Here is a 25,843-nt window from a genome sequence, read left to right as displayed (position 1 = left end):
TTGAGCCGCGAATCTGGCTCCGTGCTGACAGCTCAGAGCCTGGAGCCTGCTTCAGATTCTGTGTCTCCCTCTCTCTCTGCCCCTCCCTTCTTATGCCCTTTCTCTCTCTTAAATAAACAGACAAACAAACAAAAAATAAACATACATTTAATAAACATGCATTCAATAAATAAATAAATAATAAATAAATAATAAATAAATAAATAAATGTGTGGCCCCAGATAACCAAATACTGTATTTCAGGTATGCACAGAGCTGAGGAATTCTGTCTTTGGCTCTGTATTTTATTTTAATGTAAATAAGTTGACATGAGGGCCTGTAGCTTAGAGTTGAGGGATGTAGAGAAGAGGCAGAAAGCCTGGACAGAAAGCATTGTGTACCCAGGAACTAAGTTGAATAAGTTACATGGCATAGTTTCAGGTATGCTGAGAGTTACATAGTAATCCCTGAAAAGTCACACAGAGCAAAGTCCTGGCAAACCCACCAAGTAGGAATTAATATTGTCCCCAGCACCATTATTATAAAGGGGTTGTACTGTATCCAAAACCCTGATTTTATTACTTCATTACTCAATAGCTGCCTTTCAAATAATATATATTGATTATCCACCCGGTATGAGGTACTACTACAGTGAACAGAAGCTTTCCAACGAAGGTCTCTCGACATTCTGTCCACAACCACAAAGTCTGTGAGGAGCTAATGAGGCATTCTGGGAATCCTCCGGGGCATTCTACAGCGGAATCAAAAATAGCTCCAGGACACAAAGGACAAAGCCACTCGGAGCAGCACTGGGGTCCCCTTCAGTGGTTGCCCAAGTAGAAGCTGGGTGTCTCTCCCCAAACCCACCCTCCCTGTTGATATCCCCTGGGGCTCTGAGAGAGCCTACCGATTTGAGAATGAGCACCTTTCTTCGCTATTTGAAACTCTTGAATGCCATTCAAGTACACAACCTTGCCACCTTAGAGGGAGCGCAGTCTCCTGACAGGAAAACAGCTTGCGTGTTCCACATTACTTTAGGTTCGGCTTTCCTGGGGAGTCATGTTGCCTTGGCTCCAGTGCGAGTCTTTCTGCTTCAAACCCTCCCAGAAATGTCACAGCGGTGCTGTCCTGCCCCACGCCTGTTGAGCACTAACCTGGAATCCATGCCAGTGACTAACATGCCATAACTCAGCAACAGGCTGTTACAAACATCTCTGGATATTAGGTTGGGCTGCAGCCTGTGACTAGAGGGAAAAAAGTGGTGGGGGAGGGGGAAGTTGGTGACTATTTCTGGTAACATTCTTTTAACTTGGAGGCATTGCCAGCATTTCGTGGGTAGAATGAATGTGTAACTTAAAAGCAGAGTGGCGAGATGTGTCATGCTGCTTAGCCTCTTTGGGCCTCTCTAATGTTTACCCTCTGGTGTTTTTAACCACAATCGGAACTCATAGTTTCTCATCATGGTGGTAAACATGCGTCCCAAACATTTTGGAATATCAATATCAGAAGAATGCATGATGCTAGTTTTAATTTTCAAAATTAACACTGGGGATTAAGAGGTACAAAAAAAGTGTATGATTTGCATTAGCACCTTCTTATTTTGTGACAAGAATCATCCTTAAATGACAGGCGCCTATTCCCAGCTCCTGAGTTTGAATACAGTATGACAAAAGACCTATCAATAATTTGCTAATTAGCTCAGTTATGATTTACTTTCATCTCCACACATTTCATGTCTTTAATGAGATCTATTTATTCTTTATTATTCTCTGCAGAAGTTTCAAGGATATATTCACTGAGTGAAACAGACATGTGGGCAACAATGTCACCAAGAGCCTCCGTTTCCTTATCTAGACCGTTGGCCAGAAATAGCTGACCATTATCCCAAGTTTTTCCTTAAACATATTTTAGATTAAATGATAGAAGCCGTCCTTTTTAAAAACTTGAATTATATTTTCCGCTGCACATTTTAGGGTTAGTTGCCATTATAAAAACTTAATAAAATTATTATCATTACATGATTCCTAGCAATCAGATTGTGTCTTCCCAATGTATGCGATCTGTCATATCCCCAACATCATTATGCATCATCTTTATATACCTATAAAAACTGTGACCTTCTATAACCCAAACCTAAATTTGTAGAACAAAACTCTACAATTCCCCAAATAGTACATCCTTTTTCCACTGCAGGTTGTTTTCTGTAAATTATCTATCACTCTTATAATGGCCAATATGATTATGGGGGTAGCAAGTAATAGGAATAACACAGATATCTGAAGCCCACAAATAAGCCAAACCGCATTTGAGTAAATTGCTTCTGCCTTTCCTTGATAGATCTTAGTCCACTTATATCCATTTATTGTCCTATTCACCCTCTAGTGGAGTTCTTAATAATCAGTGGAAATATATATAGAGAGAGTGAAACGATAGAAAAATAAAGGAGACAGAGGGTCCAAATAGCCACAGAGTTGAATGATTCATGGGGTATGTAGGAGTTGACTGTATTATTATCAAGATGATATCTTTGTGGATGTGAATTATGTAGGACTATTTATAATCTTTGTGTTAATTGAGATATATAGAGAATACAATTACATGGCAGCTAATAAAAGAACTTTTTAAAGATTCCAGCTTAAACACAGTTGTCATTTTAAAAGACTTTGTGGAAAGATAGACTTTGAAATAGATCCTAAATTCTACAGGGGAGCTAAAATCTCTCCCGGGGTGTGAAGTCAAACACCTCTAACTGTAGTTTCAAGTTACTGGTTTGATGCAATCACTGTTGATTTGTGTGCTTGTAATCATCAGGAATGTTCTAGAAGTACAAAATTTGGCACCTCACTTTAGAATCTGAAGAGAACATTACTGATGTTTTACAAAAATTTTGAGCAAAAGAAAACCCTAATTTGCAGCTCACGTCAACCCGTCTTTTTTCTTCAGCCTAATATGGATATAAAATGTATCTGGCATTAGTGTTTCCTACGGTTGCTACAGCTTGCCAGAATGTTCAGACCTTTCCACAATAAATCCTTTATTACAATAAATATAAAAAGACATAGGACTCTAAACAGCTCATCACATTCCTTCTAATGTTCTTGTCCTCGAGAACATATTTTAATATATATTAAGTATTTGTATTTATTTTCACAATGATAAATTCATTCCTATAGCTATTGCCCTTTAAGGGTTTTTAGTGCACATGTGTGAGGTGGTAAACTGGATGCATTCATTCTGATCACTTTCACACTGCAAGAAAATTCAATCTTTCCCTAAGTTTCTCGGCTTATTTATTACATAGCTTTTTGACATAACGTAGTTGTCATCTTCTTAGAAAGACAGATTAACATAAAGCCAGGCTATACTTTGTAGATTCTGATTCTGGAAGACCTCTGGATATCTTTAAATTATGTGAAGGATTTAATTAAATGAATGCTGTGGTTTTAAATGTGTTTATTACCCTCATTGTTAACCACTTACAGTAAACCCTGGATATACCTGCTAAGATATTGCTCTTTGCGGTTAATAAAACTTGCATATAGTTTTTTGAGCCTGTTCATAAAGCTGGTGAAGGTTGAGAGTGTTATTACTTCTACCCTGTGGTGTGATCAGGTAATTGAGAATTATACCGACTGAGGGAAGAGGAGGATTACTTCAGGCTTTGTTAAAGGAATATTAACTTTAGTAATACATCCAGCCCTCTCCTTCCAGATATCCGTGTTCATAGAGTAGTCGGCAAATATGTGTCTCTGTATGTGGAAGGTAAGGAACAGACCTTAATAAAAGATCAGATGTATAGAGGGGGTGTGTCTATAGTACATTCAAGTGCAAGGAGGGGTCACATCCACACCAGTGAAGGAGAGATCCTAGACCAGGACTTTGAGCAAACACATACAATAAATGTTATGGGAGCAAACGCAGAATCCCTTCGTTTTCCCGCAGCATCTTTTCCGGGAGGCTGAAAGAGAGGAAAAAATAATAATAATAATAATTTGGATGCTTCCTTAGCTGTGTTGACTTTAGAAGCTGGCTGACATCATTTTCTATTCATTAATTCATTTCATAGTCTTCTGTTTTGTGTAATACTGCATCTCATTTATTAATATTTCCTCTGGGCACATTTTCATGTATTCCCTTAATCTAATGCAGAGGTCAAGAAACAGAGGTAGAGACATACATCCCAGAAATCCTGCCCCTTCCTAATTATGTCTTAACTGGGTAGGGTAGGATAATTTTAAATGCATTGACTGGATATGTACATGCTTAGTTGGCTTTTGATTTTGTTGTTGAATATTTTGAGGAATGTCTGATTGTGCTTCCTGATTTGTCAGCAATCCTCACCCTTTAATACAACATCTTAAAAGGTCGTTGTATTAGTCACTTTAGAATGACCCAAATAGCAATAAAACATTCCTCATTAGATGATGAAAAAATCACAGTGAAAGATCAGGCATATTCCTCATATTCCTATTTATTTGTCTATATCAAACTCAAAATGTATTTATGCTTAAGATTAGTAATAAACTTGTGTTTTAGATTTAAGCATTTTTGGCTCAATATAAAATTAAAAGGATACAGCTCACACAAACTACAAAAAACTGTACCTACCATATTTTGTGCTTTATTATGAAAAAAGTAGATTTTATGTCCAACGTTGCTTATATTTACATAATACCCAAAAGTCGGTTTGAGCAATTAAGCAAATTAATTTACTAGAGTAATAATCACTGGTTTTAATTTTTAACCCCTTGATTCCCCAAAAGTCAATGTCTTTTATCTTGGGATAAAACAGCAATTTTGGATTGCTTTTATTTTATGAACAATATGACATCAGAAATACCAAATTTCATGCTAAATTTTTTTAAAGCATAGACCACATATTTAAATTATTGTTCTTTATGTTTGACATTGATTTGACATTGATAATATTTATGCTCAAGAGGTTCACAGAATTGTGAGAGGAATTAAGATGGACCTATGATCTTCCCTTGACTTGAATGTGAACAGAAGGGGAACTGTCCAATGGCCTTCTTTAGGAAATATGCCAGGATTCAAAATGGGATAATGCACAGTAGCCTCTTTGGTTAATGTCCTTAAATGCCAATATTTGTAGAAAAGCCAACTATATAACAAATAGCAAGGAATAATACTTTCTATTATTATAGCTAAATCCCAAATTTTCTCTTTCATGTATTCTCAGGTAGTCTTTCTTGGGCAATAGGTGGCTTTCCTCCACAGTGTGATTCAGAGAATCAGGTCCATTTCATCCTCTTAGACTACGGAGTCCTCTGTTTCTGCCAACAGTAGAGAAAAAAGCGTAGATGAGAACTCAAGAAAGCTTTATAGAGACAGGCCTGAAAGTGGCTCACGTATCATTGGCTAAAAGTGAATCACATGACCTAACTACAAGAAAATCTGGGAAATGTAGTATAGCTGTGTTCCTAGGGTAAAAAGAGAACACTAATTGTCTCTGCCACACCTACTATTTCATATGTTCCTAAAAATGAGGAAAAGCACTATTAGGGACTGGCTTCTGGGGCTAGCTTTGTCACTGAGAAAGTATAGAAAATTTAACAGGTTCTAGACTCTTCTTGTATTATTTGGTCTCATAGAGCTCACAATCTAAAAGAAAAGACAAACATCAAGTAAACACACAAACATACAGTTACACATTACTGTAGGCTTCGTGAGAACATGGACCATGGCTCTCTAACACTTAAAACAGTGCTTGGTGCATAGTTGGTGCTCAATGATAATTATTGAATAATGCATGCCTGAGGCATGAATGAATGAATGAAAATATATGATGGAAAAAGAATTGCTGCTATGAAAAAAAAGCAGTAGGGAAATCTAAATTCATTTGGGCGATCAAGGTCTTTCTGAGGAAGCACTATCGACTTTGAAACCTGAAGGATGAGTAAGTTAGCCGAGTTGGGTGACAGAATTTTGCAAGCAGAGGGAACACCAGATTCCAAAGATCTGAGCTGGGAAGAGATGGGTATGTCGAAGAGCTGCAGCAAGGCTATGGCAGGAACCCGGAGGGGCTGGGTGGTCATGTGGAAGTCAGACTAGAGAAGTAGGCAAGGGCTGTCCCAGGGAAGTATTCTATAATGTGTTCAGCCTTTCTGTCTTTCCTGCAGGCATAATGGAAGGAGAGTGGAAAGGATAAAGAAGGGTCAGAGGTGATGTGATCCTATTTTCATTTTAAAAGATCGTTCCAGCTTTCTGTGAAGAATGGGTTGAGGTGGGGTCAGGGTAGGAGCAGAGAGACTAATTAGGAGGCTACACAGCAAATCATCCACATAAGATGACTAAACCGGGGCAGTGGTTTAGAACAAGATGGAGGCACAGGAGATGGAGGGACTCGAAATGCATGTTGTATGTAAAGGAAATTGGAGCAGGTGGACTTATACAGCAATAGAATCTGTAACTGTGTTATTCTTTTTTTTTTTTTTTTTTGGAATGTCGTTATAATGACTATGCTGCCACCAGACAGGAGACATTTAGTGTTGCTTCCTTTAAATTTTTTTTTTTCAACGTTTTTTATTTATTTTTGAGACAGAGAGAGACAGAGCATGAACGGGGGAGGGGCAGAGAGAGAGGGAGACACAGAATCGGAAACAGGCTCCAGGCTCCGAGCCATCAGCCCAGAGCCCGACGCGGGGCTCGAACTCACGGACCGCGAGATCGTGACCTGGCTGAAGTCGGATGCTTAACCGACTGCGCCACCCAGGCGCCCCATAGTGTTGCTTCCTTTAGATTTCTGTAGCACCTTTGTCCCACCTCTGAAGATTTACTCAAAGATCAGTCAAATAACAAGCATTTAAATTTAGGCTAGATTCTTGGGGTTCTCAAAATTTGCTCCAGATGACGTTGTGTTTCTGGGTTTCTTTGTGTTCAAGAATTTATTTGGATAAACTGCGTAATTACAGTGGACGGTTTGGGTTTATGTTAATGTGTTGATGGGTAAATGGGTCTTTACCTTTAGTGTCTAAATATTTTACCCGTAAAACTTTTTTTAAAAAAGATAAATTTTGGACCATCTTTTTTATCTTCTTAATGTGGTACTGCTGTTTCTGTTTTAATTTTTCAGCTCAATGTTTTAAGAAGTAATTCAAATATTGAAATGGTGTTAAAACTTTATCCTTGAAGCCAGTGTTCTACTATTTCAGAGTTAGTTGTCATGGTTCAGGCCTTTATTAAGATTTCTTTGGAGATAAGAACACTCTGTACAGAGGGCTGGGAATTTGATGCTCTTGAATTCCATTCTGCTCACCTCCCTTTCCCCATTTGTTCTTGGCTTGGAAATTTATCTCTGTCTGTATTTCTCATCTTGAGAAAGGACATTATCGTGATTTCCCAGAGGTGTTTGGAGGGCTATCCTAGTGTTTATCAATCAGCTTTTAAGGTGATATGGATAAAGGGATATTATGATCTTGGGAATTGATATGTCTATAAAATTGCTGCTACGCGCAAGTAAGAATTCTGTGAAGCCTTGGCAGATTTCCTACAGGGACGATATACCCACAATCAGTGAAATACATCCAGGAGATTCCCTCCGTCATTCTAAAGATAGAGCCTCCTTTCTGGGGCCCTTCTGGGAATGGCATTAATATGTGTTGAATGTTGTTTCCATTTTAAAAGTGTATTTGGATAATTTTCATCCAAAATGTGTTATTTTGAGTGGTAAAATTCTTTGATGGCTTTTGATCTCTGGAGAAAAAACTGGGGATGGGGAGTGAGGGGTATGATTTTTACAAAGAGATTTTTGGTTGTTTCTGCCGAGCACACTGATGCTGATAACCTTATTTTTTCATTTCATGTCCCGTGTGGTATTGCTCACTTTCTCTTTGACGTGGGCCCCGGTCTGTTTAAATACATTCTTTCCAAAATTCGTTAAAGTTATTTCTTTGTTTCGCCCTGTTCTTTCCTGTCATGTAGCCGCCTTAGTGTAAGATTATGCTATACGTGATCCAAACCAGTCACAGGAAATTGAGAGAATCTTGTAAATTCACTTTGTTGTTCTGATTTTAGTTTGTATGTGGAAGTAGGATAGGAATATAAAAATAGCATAAAGTATGCTTTCAAATTCCATGGTGTTACTTGTAATTCCAGGCAGGTATTTGCAGATTTCACTTATTTCAAAACTGGTACTTCTCCCCATCCAAAAGAAAAACAAACAAAAACAAAAACAAAAAACCCCTCAGGACTAAAGTTAATTACACAGGGGCACCTAAGTGGCTCAGTTGGTTGAGCCTCTGACTCTTTGATTTTCCCTTAGGTCATGATCTCACAGTTCATGAGTTACAGCCCTGCATGAACAGCACTGAGCCTGCTTAGGATTCTTCCTCTCTCTCTACCCCTCCCCTGCTTGCACTCGCCCTGTCTCTCAAAATAAATAAACTTTTAAAAAAAAGTCAATTACACAGGAGAACTTGACAGTCCAAGGAGTCATACTTTTTTTTTTTTTTTTTTTTTTTTTTAACTTTAAGAGATCAGCCAAGCAGATCTCTGGCTACATTGCTTTCTGGCATCTGGTACAGAAAATGAAAACCTTCATGTTCTAAAAGCAAAGTGTTTAAAAAGAAAAAGTTGACCTTCCAAGCATTTGGATTTACTGCCAAAACACTAAAAATGAACCATAAAGCAGAAAAACTATGAGTCAGGTGAACTCTCCATTCTATTTCAAGGGCAAAGTTCTAGTTATGTGAATCAACTAAAAACAGTGAAAAAAAAGGAAGGTGTGTGTGTGTGTGTGTGTGTGTGTGTTGTTTTCCCCACTTGTACATACCTGCTTCACTCCTATTCTCCCCTTGGGGCACAGTCTTTTTATAGTAATGGTGGTAATTAGACCCCTTCCTTTTTAGATGCTCTTAATCATCTTTTGGATTTGAAGCCAATGTCTCTACCTCAAAATAGAATGAAAATTCAGGTTCTTAGCTTGTGGCAACCCTGGTCACTCTTAGTGCTCAACGAAGGTTTATTGACCTTAAAAACAGGCACTATGCTAGGTGCATATGAACAAGCTGCTACAAATGAGTCTTGTGAATAACTTCCCTAATGTCAGTAAAGAACATGACATTCGTGCATTCAATTAGACTCCTGATCCTGTGGAAAACGTGTGTATTTTCTATTACAGTGGCACCAGGAGATGTGTTATGGAAGAAGACAGCTATTCTTCTTACTGTCAAATTAAGAATTTGCCTCTAAATCCTAATGTCCATTAGTAATTCATTACAGCTCTATGATTCATGAGTCATTTGAAAGTTTAAACATTATTTTCTATTTTCAACCTAGTCTTAGTAACATCCTTTTATGGATCTTCACCTACCTCTTTGACGTTTTAGTGAATTTCCTGCGGATAAGTCTATTGTCATCTTTTCCAGACCATTCAAAGCTTTATAGACTTCACATCTTCTTTTTAATACCCCATATTTTTTAGTCTGTCTTTATACAACTACTTCCCTATTCCCTTCGGACACTTCATATATATCTCATGAGCTATAGTAGTCGAAACTACAAAAGTTATTTAAGGTGCAGACACAAAATTTTTGTAAAGAAGGTAGATTTTATTTATATGTAATTGTATTTATGATTTCATTTTCTTATAAGCAATGCCTTCCTCATAATATTACTATGAGGGTTGAGTGACATGATGTTGGAAAGTAATCAGCACAGAACTTGGCATGGTAGGCGCTCAATAAATGTTAACAATCGTTGTTACTTGATCTTTATAACATTTTAATGACCACACACCATTACCAACCACTTTGATTTTTTCTAAGTTTATTTATTTATTTTGAGAGAGGAAGAGAGCACAAGCTGAAGAGGGGAAGAGAAGAGTAGGAGAAAGAGAGAATCTCGAGCAGGCTCCACACAGTCTGCACAGAGCCCGATGCAGGGCTCCTACTCACAAACCGTGAGATCGTGACCTGTGCTGAAGTCAAGAGCCATACACTCAACCGACTGATCCACTCAGGCGCCCGCCATTTTGATTTTTTAAATCCTTATTTACTAATAGAGGGTATGATCAACATTCCTAACACCATCTCCGGTCTTGTCTGAGTCACTCATTCAACAAACACATTGACTAAGTATTCTAGGAATTGATACTAGGTACTAGGGATGTAGCCACCAAAAAGACAAGGTCTCTGCATTCAGAGAGCCTACCACAAATAGGGAAACTAGTGATTACAGGGAATCACAGGGAATTACAGTAAGGTGCAGTGAGAAGTATAGGACCAGTGGGAGAGCATAGAAGGGGGAGCCAACCAGTACAGGAGGCTGGCAGGCTTCCTGGAAGAAGTGATGTTAAAGCTGACACCTGGAGGTAAGTAGGAGTCAGCCAGACAGATGGGGGAAAAAGAAGGACAAACATGGAGTGATTGCCAGAGGACTAGTGTGTGTGATGCTTGAAGGTGAGAGAAAATGCTGTGTATTGAGGAACAGGAAGAAATCCAGCATGAATGGAGAGGGGGATAACAGAAAGAGAAGGCTGGAGATGTGGGCAGGCACCAGACCTCAGAAAGCCTTGGGATTTATGTCAAGGAATATGGACCGTATCCTGCAGTGGCTGCAAAATGAGCGGTCGGTCAGTCCTCTTCATCCACCTGATACAATCCAGGCTGCTTAATCCCTCCACCTTTTCAAGCCCCCTTCCCATTATGACCCCACATGAGTTTGCATATTTCCTCGCCTGGAATGCCCTTCCTCAAAGTCTGTAGTTCAATCGAGGAAGCATGTCTTGAGTAACGGGTGTGTGCCAGGCATTATGAGCCTTCATCCCTCCAATACCTTTCACTCACTCAGGCTATAAAATATTTTTTAAGCACCAACATGTAGAGGGAGCTGTGCTACTTTTAAATGACATTTCTTCTGTGAAGGCCCCCGGGTGCTCCAATTGGAATAATCTCTTCCATTTTTCTTCATCCTTTAAAATCCTAATATTCTAAATAAATCTCTCGTCTGGCTCTTGCCACTTTGGATACTGCATTCCAGCTAATTCCGTCTTGAGTCTGAAACCTCTACAAGATCTCTGTGTTGTCGGGGACAGAGTCCAGGTCCAATGTACCATTGCTTGAGTCCAGGAGCGGCAGTGACCCACGTTGCCAAGCACAGCAACTAAATTATTTGTTTCAAAGTGATTAAACCCGAATCCAGTTCAATTTCTCAAAAAAAAAATCACTGCTTATTACAAGATCCCAAGATTTACATAAAAACCCCATGAGGGAATAACGTGTTATGAAGGATTACACGCCTAAAGTACTTGAAACTGTATCACCACCTCTACCTTTAGCTCTGTACTGTGCATTTACTCCTGCTTTTTGTATATTCTTACTATCATGGTAAATCAGAAACGAAGAAAAATGAGTAGACTTCTACCTGTGGATTGCTAAAAATAAAATTCTGCCTCACCTTTAGCTTTTCCATTTTACAGCTCTCTACATGAATTTACAGCTAGCATTTTTCATGGTTACTTCTGTATTTTCTAGGCACACCAGTGGTGCTTCTGGCAGGTTCTGTGATTCACAGTGGCTACTAAAGTTGAATCCTGATTGTCTCCACAGTGAATACTATAGTTGAGGTTTAATTCTCTCCCATGTGTTAGTGGTCTATTTGAGTAAAAGGACAAGGAAAAACCACTTAGCCCTAGGGAATTTTTATTTTTTTAATGTCTATTTATTTATTTTCAGAGACACAGAGAGGGGTGGAGGAGAGGGAGAGAGAGAGAATCCCAAGCAGGCTCAGAGCTGTCAGCTGAGAGCCTAACATGGGGCTCCATCCCACGAACCGTGAGATCATGACCTGAGCCAAAATCAAAAGTCAGATGCTTAATCAACTGAGCCACCCAGGCGCCCCAACCCTAGGGAATTTTTAAATACCAATGACAAAATTTTGCTGAGATAGCAGACAGTTTTGTATGGGAGACCCACAGTACATGTCTTCAGATATATTGCCCACTTCAGCCTGCTTGCCCCCACCCATATGAGCTTTATTTGAAATTGCATGAAACGTTTTGAGGACTTTCCTTGTGGGCTCTCAGGAGGCCATTTCAGATAACCTCCTATAGCTAACATTCAGAGTATCCTTCCCAGGGGAAGTTTTGGGCAGGGTGGAGCCTTACCAAGGAACTGGATTTAGTTATAGGCTTGTGGAGACTCAGTCTTTAACCTGGTCACCGTACTCAATTTTCTTTTCTATGATCGGACAACAATCTTTCAGCTGGATTGTGATACTCTTAAATAGCTGATATAATAGAGCTGCTGCTGATTGACAGGGAGGAGATTTTCACTTAAGAAATGACACTCTGGAGGGGCGCCTGGGTGGCTCAGTTGGTTAAGTATCTGATTTCGGCTCAGGTCATGATCTCCTGGGTTTGGGAGAAAGCCCCCTGCATCTGACTCTGTGCTGACAGCTCGGACGGAGCCTGGAGGCTGCTTCGGATTCTATGCCTCCCTCTCTCTCCACTCCTCCCCTGCTCATGCTCTATCTCTCTCTCTCAAAAAATAAATAAACATTAAAAAAAATTTTTTTAATGAAATGAAATGCCACTTTGGAAATGTCCCATGCCCAGCTTCTGTTTAGTTACTTCTCTTTCCTTATCCTGTTTGTAATAATCCTAGAGCAGTTACTAGTCATTGAGTGAGAGCTATGTGCCGGGTACATACAATACATTATCGAAGTCGATCTTCCAGATTACTCTAGGGCAGCACTATTGTTTTCCTTACAATCAAGATGAGGAGATACCTGTAGAGAAAAATAAGTCAGAGCTGTAATTCTCTGCTCTTGGTCACTAAGCTGTACTTCTTTCTGGCTCTTGCTATTATAGATTCAGAGCACACACATTAACTTCACTATCGGCTAGAACAAAGCTGAGTTGTGGAAGTTAATTTCCTGGACACGTTCTGAAAACAAACCTCACACTCTGAACCCAAAATTCAGATTTTCGAGCTTACCTTTCCACATAGGATAATTTTTCACCATGTATGTATTTTCAAAGTTAACTGTAAAACTTCAAAAGAAGAAAAAATACACAGCAATAACAATGTTGAGAAATTCTTTTGCTAATCTATATGTACTTTTTTCTTCAGAACCCTGTAGCCTACTGACAGCATAAGATACTCTATTATTCAGCCAGGCAGTGGAGAAAACCCCAATCTCAGTAGGCAGGCAAATAAAAGTATGGGCTTAAAGGTGGCCTTGCCACCTTGGACACACCCACACACAGTCTTTTCTAGGTCAGTTATCAGAAATCATTGCCTCCTTCTGTCTTACACAATTGGTGGTACTTTGGAGTAAGAGGAAGATGACCATCACCCTATCATAATACAGATCATTCCCACCCACCAGCACCTCCTCTCCCCTCCCCCACACCACCATTCCCCTTCCTGAAGATGCTCAGAATCGTGCTTGCTTGACTTTAGTAAAGGCAAATGCGGTTAAAGCCATAGCTATGCAGACAAGTGGTTTTGAGTATTATGTTCATCTTTATTAACTATTATCAAATGAGAACGAAGAGCTCTTAGATATATTAGCAGACTGTTGCACACTTGGTCCATTCAGCTGTCAATTTCCTTATGTGTTTCCATTTTTTATCACAGAAATGTTAGCTACTCAGGTTAAATTATGTTCTCTTTTCTATAGGTACTTAGGTTTACTATTAAAAAATAATAATAGATAAATTTTTCTGGAAGTCAGATTGCCTGAGTATTTTCCTAATCAAAGAACTTGATGCATTTGAGTACAATAAAACTCATTTTGTTGAAGTGTGAATGGGCTGGTCTTTCCAGGAGTCTTACAGTCTTGCCATAGAGTAGGCAGACTATTTGAGAAAAAAAGCCAATATTCATACATACACAGAAATTGAATCATCATTTTAACTCATTCTCAAACCTATCAGCTTTCACATGCTACCTTTAAATAGCAAATGAGAGCAGTGTTACACATATATGCACATACACACATACCTGTATATTAATACACACATGCAGAGTGATATTTAATTGTCAACTATTTCTCTTACTGTTGATGAAAAGAATCGAGTTTTAGGAATGGATTTATGTTCTCGGCAGTAATTCTGTGGTTTCGGAAATCCCACTAGAGGACAGCTTATCTCATTACTGAACTTTAACAATTTATAAGTTCTTTTTATGAAGTTTTAGTTATAAGTTCTTCTTATTTCTTTATTTAAACATATCCCAGCCATGATTTTATTTTTAGACTTTAATGTTGCAAAACACCAGCAGTAAGCACAGACTGTCAATCCTAGAAAAGGTGAAGTAAGCCGTTCATTAATGCATAGAATACCTAATTAATGCATAGAATTACCTAATTCTTAGGTAAGCCAATGAAGATCGTATGGTTTGGATTTTATCTTCTGCACATTGTCCTGCTAGAAATCATGTTTGGGGGCTCTTACTTTAAACGTCTGAGAATTGTACCCTTTTACTTCTTTGGTTAATGGGATGGGGTGCTAGAAGGACTTGAGATGAGCCTCCAGTCGCCACTAAGCCCTTTCTTCCTAAACTTCCAGGTCAGCGAGCAATCTCAAGGTGCTTTTTTCTCTCATGTCCAAGTGTCCCAAACCTGTCAAGTTCTCCAAATCACATTTTACAGATGTCAGGGCCTTCAGTGGTGTGTGTGGTTTTTCTTTGTTTGGCTTCTCTGAAGGAGTTTCATTAACAACCATAAAATCTTAGAATTTATAGGATTCCTTATTTCTATACTTCTTAGTAATAAAATCTAAAGTAAAGAGAAGAGAAAAATTGACTTTTAGATGTTGAAATGTTTTGTTCAATTACTGTAATACAGTCATCTAAAACGTGAGAGTGGCATTAAGTCAGTCTATTTTATATAATCTTTCATATTTGCAGATTTTTACTCAACATCTTTTTAGTCCCAACCGTTGGAATGAGACAATATAAGAGAGCTGTTCTGCAAACGCAATAAGCCTGTCCTAGTGTACCTAAACTTTTCTTGCTTTTGCGTACTCCCCAAATAGAGGCACTTTTTCATTGCTCAGAAATGCTTGTCACAAATTTAGATTTACAAAAACCAAACTTGTCAAGAAGTAAAATGTGATGGGGCGCCTGGGTGCCTCAGTTGGTTAAGTGCCCAACTCTTGGTTTTGGCTCGGGTCATGATCTCAGGGTCCGTGAATTCAAGCCCAAGATGAGCTCCCGGCTGACAACGCGAAACCTGCTTGGGATTCTCTCTCTCCCTCTCTCTCTCTGCCCCTTCCCCACTCGTGCTCTTTTTCACACAATGAATAAAAACTTAAAAAGAAAAAAAGAAAATGTGGTATCAATCAAATTCCTGTCATTGTCTAAACTGAAAAGATTTTTTGAAAACCAGTTACCTTAAAGAGCATAAAAGTGTTTATCTAGTTTTCATCCCTTATGGAAATGTTCATGTTGTGACACTCAGTGCAACACTCATTCTTTTTTAGATGAGAAATCATATATATGACAAATGATTAAAATACAAACCTTTCATTTTTCTTTAAAATAGTCCATAACTTTAAATGAATATACTCCATTTCACATATATCCGTTTAGAAATGGAAGAATTCTAGAAAGAGATTTTGGGGAGCATGATGAGCCACTCTCCAATAGAAGTCCCCCCAGAGACCCGAGTTTCTGAATTGGAAGGACAAAATCAGCTTATCTATTTAGGAAGGAGTAAAGACACTACATAGTTCTAATGAAGAAGCATATGAGGAACCTCACCTTTTCTTCCAGCTAGTTTAGGAGCCAGGAACACCTTTTTATTGTGTTGTATTAATTATTTTGTTTTATTATTGGGGACAGAATACTTGGTGTACAGCATACACCATTCATCGGGCAGCCATTCAGAATGGCCCAGCCACCGTGCATGAAATCTCTGCTCAGCTGTTTTCCAGCTCTGTTCATAAAAATTGAAGTTAATAGCTAAAGTTAAAACAGATAAAAGAGAGTTTTAAGGATAAGACACGGGTAAGTTTAGAACCCCAACATTTGTTCGATTCCAGGACGCTGAAGTCCTCTAAGGAGTTGAGGCTAAGAAGAAGGTGAAATAAGCCAGGGATGGAATGGATTCAAGGATTGAAGCTCAAAAAAGATAGAGCAGCAGGTACAGGAGAAATGTTGCCAAGAACCTCTCAATACTGCTGGAATAAGGGGGGAGGATAGTCCAGGAACGGTGCCAAAATGTAAGAAACACGTCCAGACCAATCGAGCTAGTACCATTTTTCACTGATTGATTTAAATAGCCAAACTGGCATCTAGATTTTGCTTTTATCAAAATTCTTATTAAATAAAAGCTGTAGCTCAGTGTGTTACAGTACAATTTTGACCATCACAGTCATTCTTGAGAGCATGCAAGTCTCAAACAGATTGAAAGTTCAAGAAGCATTACCAATTCATTTTTCCGGAGCTCATGTTGTTCTTCCCTAAACAGTGATAAAGGAAAGATAATTCTCGGCATCTTCAGCTGTGCCCTTTCATTCTTAGCAAGGAGGCCAGAATTAAATGAACTATGACAAATGCCCTTTCACCCCTGGATCCAAAGTTGCAGCCAATTGGCAATTCAGGGTGAGACATCTTTCAGTGCTATGGGCTGTCTTGTACCTATTCTTTGGCATAGAGAACTGGGATCTCCAACATCAGCACCGTAAATGCAATTATGAAGACTGTTTTTCAAATGGATCACTACTGTGGCCCCTCTTTCTCTCCCTTCGTGTGTGTGTGTGTGTGTGTGTGTGTGTGTGTGTGAGAGAGAGAGAGAGAGAGAGAGATACTGGAAGGAGAGGATATCAGATTTCTTCTAAAGCACTTGCCAATTGAAATATAATGCCAGCCGCATATATAATTTAAAATTTTCTAGTCGCCACATTAAAAAATAAAAACAGGTAAATAATTTAAATCCATTCTACTTAACCCAATACACCAAAAGTATTATCATTTTGACATGTAATCAATATAAGAAGTTGTTACTAAGATATTATTCATTCATGTTTTATAGGTTATATTTGAAATCCGTGGTATGTTTTACATTTAACATCATATCTCAGTTTGGATTAGGCACATTTCAACTGAAAAAGCTACATGTGGCCAGTAGCTACTCCACTGGACAGCCCTGATCTAAAACATGACTCCTTCTTAACCAACAATATCCCATTTGAAATGCCTCGCTTCTGATATCTTAGCTATTTGAATATGTTTTCCTTCACAGCAGAAATCCATCCGTACAAATATTTTAATCTAGATTCTAACACACACACACACACACACACACACACACACACACACGAACACATACACAAACATCTGAGTTTTAATGACCTATCCCAATTTTCTTCTACAAAAGTATGAAAAATAAAATATTTCCTCTCCCCGGTGCTTTCTGAGGGAGCATGTGTACCTATTATCTTGCCCATTAATGGGTTATCGTATTTCGTATTTTGTGTTGTCACAGCTGCTGACTCATTGCCCATGAATGGCTCGGCTGCCCGTGGTGATTGTTTGACAGAATGCCAATAACGCCTGCCTACAGCTTCTGAAAAGCTGACCTTGTAACAACATCCACATTCTTTTGGTTGCTTTTGCTGACATACTCTCAATTCAAAAACTGTTTTTAAAACAAAAGTATAATAAAGTATTGAGCTTCTAAAAGCAATTGTATTTCAGGTCATTAAATTATCTGAGTGTGTCAAGGAGGGCAAAACAGCAAGGAAATGAGTATTCAGAGGGATCCATCCTTGAAAGTTGACATTTGAGTTGCAGGCACATAATACTTGGGGACAGTGTTCTAAGACAACATGGGTATCCAGATGAAACAAGGCTATCATGGGATATGTTTTTCAACTTTATCAAGAATCTTTATTAGCCCTGTAATAATAGTTACTGACTTATTTAACATTCTACTTCATTTTTTTCAAAATGGCAAAATTGATCCCATCTCCCAGCCTAAAATGCTCTCCCCAAGTTTAGCTTCTAAGCAAAGGGGTATAATAAGATGTTCTCCATTAATTAATAAGTGCTAAGCTGCTATTAAATACTTAAAACTGGGATCAAATTAACCAGTGACTAATAGATACTGCTCTAGCTAGTGGGTAAGATGATCCTTCACACTGTAGTCATCTATATACGTCTATACAACCTTATCTGCACTAGCATTAAAATTACCATATGATTCACATCTCACACAGAATAGCCAAAGTCGGCTTTGCTGATTTTAGTGAGTTTCGCATACTTGGGAGCTGAACTATGTGTGTTCAGCTAGTTGTTTTTGGCACTTTCTAACCACTAGGGGGAGATCGAGGCTCCTCTCTACCCTCTATTACCACCCTTGAACCCCCAGTGAATGGTGATGGAGGTGAGTCAGATGCCAAGTTTATTGGCACCTGAGATGGGAGGGAAATGCAATCATTACCTTTGGAGAAACCCAAAATTTGGCAACCTGCAAACCATGCAGACGTGTTTCGTTTGTCCTATCCAGTTGGAGGCAACGTTTATAAATTTGAGGAGTTCATGTAAAAATCTGGATTTCCATCCTGAGCATGAAAATAAGATGTGGCCATCCTGAGCCCCTGCTTCTGCGTAGCGCAGCCAGAGGGAGGTGCTGTCCTTAAACAGGGCACACACTCTTCATTTCAACTCCATCACTACCACTCTCTTATTTTTCCCAACACTTGAAACCAAATATCATATGCCACGTATAAATAAGCTTGCGTTGTTGTTTTCTTATTATAAAAAGCTTGGGTTTTTTTTACTCTAGTCACTACCAAAAGTGACAAAAATAAAAAGAGACCAAGAAAATCTCTTATAATTTCAAGGAAAGTAAGAGAGCATATTTCTTTGGGGGTAGTAAAACATATGCATAGAGGTAAACTATGCAGGCACAGGGTGCCCTGACTTATACGAACCTATTTCCCCATTTATATCACTTATCTGGGCCTATGAGCTCAGAGTTTTACAGCACTTAGTCTCTGCCAAAGTACTGTTTGTTCGAGTACAACATCCATGCACACATGTGTGCCCATGTGCACACACACACACATACACACACTTTGCCCTTTGTTGAAGTAAATCCCCTCCTTTTCCCTTTCCTCCTTACTATCCATTTCCTTGAATTCAATTTTCTCCACGAAATGGTAAAATCTAGAGGACTGAGACTAGGGCAAGCGTAAGCATTCTAGGAAAGACATATGTCAAGGGCTTGTTCTATAGGGTCTTTGTCAAAAGGGGTCCTTTTGGCCTAGCTTTCTGATCGTAGTGCAAACCACTGGTATTATCTGCTTCCCACACATGATAAGGGATTGGGAGATTATGGGTCCCAGTCAAAATACCATCTCTCATTTGTCACCACCAACTCTAGCTGCCAAGAAATATCTCCCATGATTGACTACACAAGGGTTTGTAAAATCAGCATATGAAGGGCAAATCTTTGCCTTAACATAGTGGGAGGAAAGAACATATCTGCCTGCAGTTTGTACTCACAGAGGAAATGTAGAAATAAGGTTGGATTGGTGTAGCATAAACAAATTACAACAAGTACCGCTTATGTAAGGGTTTACTTACCTCATTGCTTCTTGATCTTCAAACCAAGAGGTAATATGGGGCACCCGACTGGCTCAGTCGGTTGAGCATCCGACTTCAGCTCAGATAATGATCTCATGGCTCCTTAGTTCGAGCCCTGCATCAGGATCTGTGCTGACAGCTCACAGCCTGGAGCCTGCTTCAGATTCAATGACGCCCTCTCTCTCTGCCCCTCCCCCACTCATGCGTGGCCTCTCTCTCTCAAAAATAGATAAAAACATCAAAAAAACCCCACAAGAGGTAATATAAATATTAGCGATAATAGTTAACATCTGTCGTGTTTGCTGTGTGTCAGGTGCTGTACTAAGTGATCTCCTTTAATCTTTGAAACAACCCTATGAGGTAAGATCTGTTATTCCAGTTTTATAAGCGTGGCACATGAGGCTTCGAGTGGCTATATAACTTGCCCAATATCACAGAGATTGAGTCTGTCCAATCACAGAGGCTTCGCTCAGCCTCCTTACTATATTCCCTTTCTTTTAGGGTAATGGTTCTCAGAGCGAAATCCCCAAGACACTTCGGGGGATCCTTGAGGTCAAACTATTTAATAGTAACTCTAACATACTATTTGCAATTTTCACTATGTGGACATTCACACCGATGACACAGAAGCAATGGCGGGTAAAACTGACTGTAACCTTATTACAATCAAGGCAGCAGCAACAGCGTGTCCTGGTAGTAATTATATTCTTCGGTGCCATGCACTTACAGTAAAAAAAACAAAGCAAGCATCAGCTACAGCAACAAAATCTAATTAAATCTTGAAACTCAAGTACACCTCTTTTTAATATTCTGTGTGAGGAACGGGGACGTGTATATAAAAAGCTCTTGAAATATATTAAGAGACAATGGCTGCCTCCAAGTAAAATTGTGTGGCGTGCAAACTGAACTAGCCGCTTCTTTTATAGAACAACATGTTTACTTGAAAGAACAACTGGCAAACTATGGTTATCCAGACATGGTACTTGGCATGGATTTCCTTGAAAATGAATGAAGTGAGCCCGTCGCTTCAGAGAAAACTAAGAGTATTTTCTGATAATGATAAAATTCAAACTTTAAACTAAAACTTAGAATTTTGGTAGGGGCGCCTGAGTGTCTCAGTCGGTTAAGCGTCCAACTTCAGCTGAGGTCGTGATCTCACGGTCCATGAGTTCGAGCCCTGCGTCGCACTCTGTGCTGACAGCTCAGAGCCTGGAACCTGCTTTGGACTCTGTGTCTCCCTCTCTCTCTCTCTCTCTGCCCCTCCCCCACTCAAACTCTGTGTGTGTGTGTGTGTGTGTGTGTGTGTGCATGTGTGTGTCTCTGAAACATAAATAAACGTTAAAAAAAAAAAAAGAATTTTAGAAAGCTTGCACTTGCCCCTGTATGCTTGACAGCTTCCCAAAACCTAAAAGACTTCCCTGATGAGATTGATGGCAGTATTAACAAATAGGACTTTTTGTCATTAAAACTGAAAAGCATCAACATTTGGAAGATGTGTATAACTCAGTGAGCCAATACTTCCCTACTAATCGATGTTATAAAATCATACAAGAGTAAAAAGCTCTATACAAAATACAAGACCGATAATGAATTTTAGTGTAATGGACTATGCAAAGTTCATCGATATGGCTCAGTTTCCACACTGCAACTCACCTTTAAGAAGCAATTGCTTGTTGAGTTTCCGTGTCTTTTGAAGAAAACTATCCAGTCATCTGAAAGACTATCAAATACTACCTTTTCAAACTGCATACCTTTAGGGGCACCTGGGTGGCTCAGTCAGTTAAGCATCTGACTTTGGCTCAGGTTATGATCTCATGGCTCATGAGTTCAAGCCCTGTGTCAGGCTCTGTGCTGACAGCTCAGAGCCTGGAGCCTGCCTAGGATTCTGGGTCTCCCTCTCTCTCTGTCCCTCCACCACGTGTGCTCTGTCTCTCTCTCTCTCTCTCTCAAAAATGAATAAACATTAAAGAAATTATTGTAAGAAAACTGCAGACTTTTTGTAAGTTTGGAATTTCTTCATATTCTTCAGCTGAAACAACATATTGCGATAGGTTAAATGCAGAAGCAGATATGAAAATCCAGTGATCTTCTTTCTATTAAGCCAAACATTAAAGAGATTTCCAAACATGTGAAAACCACGCAATACTTCTCACTGTATTTTTGGTTTTGAAAAAATATTGCTATTTTATTAACAATAGATATTATTTATGTTAGATCTAATGGGCTTATCGTTGTACAAATAAGTTTATAAATATTTCTAAAATTTCTAAGCCAATTTCTAATAGGTAAATATTGATAGATATAACACACATAAACAAAAGCTCTTTGGGGTTTTCAGAACAAAAAGTCTGAGAACCTATTATGTAGCATATAGTTATCTCTCTTTTTAACTTCCAAGTGTCATGGCACCTTACTGATATCACATTAAATGCTGTGTCTTTTATCTTCATTTTTATAAAAGATACTTATCCCCTCTAAGTCAGATGTGAATGGCAAGTGAGGTTCTCAGTAGCCCTCGGGTGGCTACTAAGACATTTGGCACATTCAAAGCCATCAATCAAGGTAGAAATACAGCACTGAAGGGCAAACCCCGAACATCCATTCCCAGAATTAGATCCTTCTTTCTCCTTATGATTTCCAGAAAAAGTATTTCTTTCTTTGTCTAAGAAAAGACCCATCCATATGATTCACATACTCCTCTACTCACCCATGTCCTTTTTTAATGTCACTAATGTAACCGGTTTAAGGTCCTAGGAAATCTTTTTTAAATTTTGGTTTTTTCCCCCTATATCCAGTTTCATGACCTACTTCTTTCCCTCCTTCCTGGACTCCTCCCTTCCTTTCTTCTTTTTTATTTGTCTTGATCTTTACATCACGGTCAAATCAAACACACTTCACGTCAAACACTTCGTATTGTTAATCTCTTAGAACTGTGCAGCACTTTAGCAAATGAATGAACACAAAATATGAGCAAGGTACTGATGGTCACGTATTCCCAGGGAGATTTCAGTAGAATCTATGATATACCTGCATGTGGCTAATTAAAAGTTTGTCTTCTTAAAAATTAATTGAATGAAACTTTGGCACATTTTGATTTAACCTTCCAAGCTCAATTTAATTCTCTTTTTGACCAAACTGGCAGGTATACTGTGACACAAGAGACAACAGACTGATCTCAAGTAAATAATTTTTTCCTGGGCAGCAAAAGTATGTTCATCTTTATACCCTACTTGGAATTAATTTCAACATGGAGAATTTAAAGTTTTAATGAGGTCTTCACTATGGAGGGCTTGTTGACTATACTGTTTTACTTGTGTGTTGTTCTACTTTATTCGTGAAAGGAGATTTTTATCTAAGAAAACCTGAGGTGCTGAAGTTTAGTGATTGTTTTTGTAAGCACATGAGACACTCAGTAGTTTGCAATTTTATTATTTTTTAAATTTTTTAATGTTGATTTATTATTGAGAGACAGAGAGACACAGAGCGTGAGCGGGGGAGGGGCCGAGAGATGGAGAGACACAGAATCCGAAACAGGCTCCAGACTCTGAGCTGTGAGCACAGAGCCTGATGCAGGGCTCGAACTTACAAGCAGTGAGATCATGACCTGAGCCGAAGTCAGACGCTCAACCAACTGAGCCACCCAAGTGCCCCTGCCATTTTATTTTTTTGAAAGATACAGTATGAGATAATCGCTCTTTTCAAATGTGGATTCTGGGAAAATGACTCCTCTTTATCTGATATTTTGGGATGCGTGGCTTTTGTGCAATAGAGATTTCCATAACAAAATAAGTTCTACTAATGATGTAGAACTTAAAAGAACTTGTAAGTTCTGCCTTACCTGAAATGTAGCAGAAGTGTGGTCTGTATGAATGTGAGTGTGTTACAGTGCTGGAAGAAACTAAAGAATCATTTAGTGAGTACAGATGTCCCATTATCGTCATATATGTCATATCCTTTCACTAATAAGTTTGATAAAATAATCTCATAGCCAAAAAGGGACAAGTATTTATGCTAAATATGTTTGGATCACTAATCATAGGATACAAAAAGTAAAACAAACAAAAAACTTGAAACAAAATCATATATAGTTTATAATCCATTAATTTCATTAAAAACTCTGTGTCTGTATATGTGTGTGCAAATACATATATACATGTATGTAATTGGGAGCAAATCTATAAAATCGTCGCAGGGATTGCCTCTGGGTAGTGTAGTGTGGGTAACATTAGCTTTCTTTCTAATTTATTACATATTTCACATTGTCTAAAAAGAAAGTTACTTTATCAAAATGACTTTGTAAGTTTCCAGCCATCTCTTGATTCATTTATATTAAACTTGTTTATTCATACATACTAGCATTTGGCTAATTATTTTTAAAAGTCTTCTTTTTAAAGAGAAAACAGTTATGGCACTCAAGTGAATTCTTAGAGATTGAACTCCTCTTTGAGCAGCACAGGCCAGGTGCAGTGCAAGTCCTTAAACATACAGGGTGAGGGACATCTTTTTAAAATGCAAATGTCAGGGCATCTGGCTGGCTCAGTTGGTTAAGTGGCCAATGGCTCAGGTCATGACCATGGGTTCAAGCCCCACGTCGGGCTCTGTGCTGACAGCTCAGAGCCTGGAGCCTGCTTTGGATTCTGTGTCTCTCCCTCTCTCTCTCTGCCCCTCCCTCACTCATGCTCTGTGTCTCTCTCTCTCTCTCAAAAATAAATGGACATTTTAATAATCAAGAAAAAAATAAAAGGCAAATATCATCTGGGTAAATACCTGCCTTATCCTCAGAGTAAAATACAACAGAAAAAAGAAACACAAAGGCAGTTCCTCTGAAAAAACTGCTGTGCACAAAACAGAACTGAGAAATTCTTTATAAACCACTTTCTTCCTTCTCAGCACCTTTAAAACAGTGGACTGAATACCCAGCTGAACTGATGTTGACAGGCAAGTCACCATAGTTTTTATTTAAGAGGCTCTGAATGTCAGCAGGCCTCTGGCTTCACAGTGTAAAGTCATTCTACATTCACTGCTGAATGCGTATGTCCATTCCTTCTGAGAGCTGTTTTGTCCAAATGTTGTTGTTCTTTCCATTTTATCTTACTTTAGCCTAAGTGAGGAAGAATGATTTCTTAACCTTGTCTATTGGTGAAATATCAGGAGTGAAGCTGAATACCGTGCCGTTGTCTTACACCTTCTGGAATCTCCTCTTGCAGTCTTGTTATGTGTTCTAGGGAGTGTTAAAGCAGGTGACTGAGAGGACAGCATGGTGGGAACTCTACTTTCCCTGGATACATACCATGTTTCTGCCACCATTGGGCTGTAATTTGAGGGGAAGAAATGACAGGTGCACACCCCCCTCTGAAATTAGATTAATTGCTTTGATTATTTGGACAGAAGTAAAAACTTCAGAGAGACAGATGCAGCCAGTCTCAGTAGGGCTTCCCATGGGACCTAGAATCCCCTGTGGGAAGAGTCCACCAGGCTGTGTGATCTTGCCCTTCTGTGACGGGGCCACGCTGGAGCTGAACAGTTAGACTGTCCCACAGCTACAGCCTCTTGATCCTAGGAGCTTGATGTAACAGTCTATGCCCTTAATAGGAAATATGTACAAACAGCCAAGACCTGCCTAGTTCTCAAACTAAACTCTCTGTCAATGCGAACAAATCCTTGGAACAGAGAGGGTGCCCAAAAGTGTCCCTGAGGACTATGTCTCCAGCTTTAAAGCATCCAGAAAGGCAGGGGTGCCTGGGTGGCTCAGTTGGTTAAAAGTCTGACTTCAGCTCGGGTCACGATCTGAGCCCCACATCAGGCTTTTGCTTCTGTCAGCACAGAGCTGCTTCACATCCTCTGTGCCCCTCTCTCCCTGCCGCCCCATGCTCATGTGTGCTTTCTCCCTCTCTCTCTCAAAAATAAAACAATAAACATAAAAAAAGGCATCCAGAAAGGCCTCTTTCCAAGCAGTCTTCTCCCTGACTCTGACCTAATATCATTGTGTCTGGGGGGATTCTCAATTCAGTCCAAGGACCACTATCCCACATCCATTTTACTGTAGCTTTCCAAGGTACTTTGACATTCTCGGGCCAATAGATCATAATCTGGTGAGATGATCAGACTAAGTTTACACCACAACCTCCTGTAGGAACCAAGTGAGAAAATGCTGAGCTTCATGTTTGCTGATTGTTCCACCACCAGTCATTTACTCAAACTTTTTTTTTTTAGTTTATTTACTTTCGAGAGAGAGGAAGAGAGCGCATCAGCATCAGTAGGGGAGGGACAGAGAGAGAGGAAGAGAGTCCCAAGCAGGCTCTTGG

The 25,843-nt window shown here is 39.1% G+C and overlaps 1 protein-coding gene across 12 annotated transcripts in view; it reads left to right on the top strand.

Moving 5' to 3' along the window:
* DTNA (dystrobrevin alpha) overlaps positions 1 to 25,843 on the top strand; it is a 351,322-nt gene that overhangs the window by 136,493 nt on the left and 188,986 nt on the right. Inside the window, exon 1 of one of the 12 annotated variants that reach the window (XM_049620209.1) lies at positions 5,138 to 6,161. The exons of the other annotated variants lie outside the window; for them this stretch is intronic. The gene's annotated coding sequence lies outside the window, so the exon portion shown is untranslated. Of the gene's footprint in view, positions 1 to 5,137; positions 6,162 to 25,843 lie in introns of those variants that run through there. 12 annotated transcript variants of the gene reach the window in all.

The sequence above is a fragment of the Panthera uncia genome (genome assembly GCF_023721935.1).
Source record: "Panthera uncia isolate 11264 chromosome D3 unlocalized genomic scaffold, Puncia_PCG_1.0 HiC_scaffold_8, whole genome shotgun sequence".
In the NCBI taxonomy this organism is placed as follows: Eukaryota; Metazoa; Chordata; class Mammalia; order Carnivora; family Felidae; genus Panthera; species Panthera uncia.
This window is presented reverse-complemented; position numbering and strand designations above follow the sequence as displayed.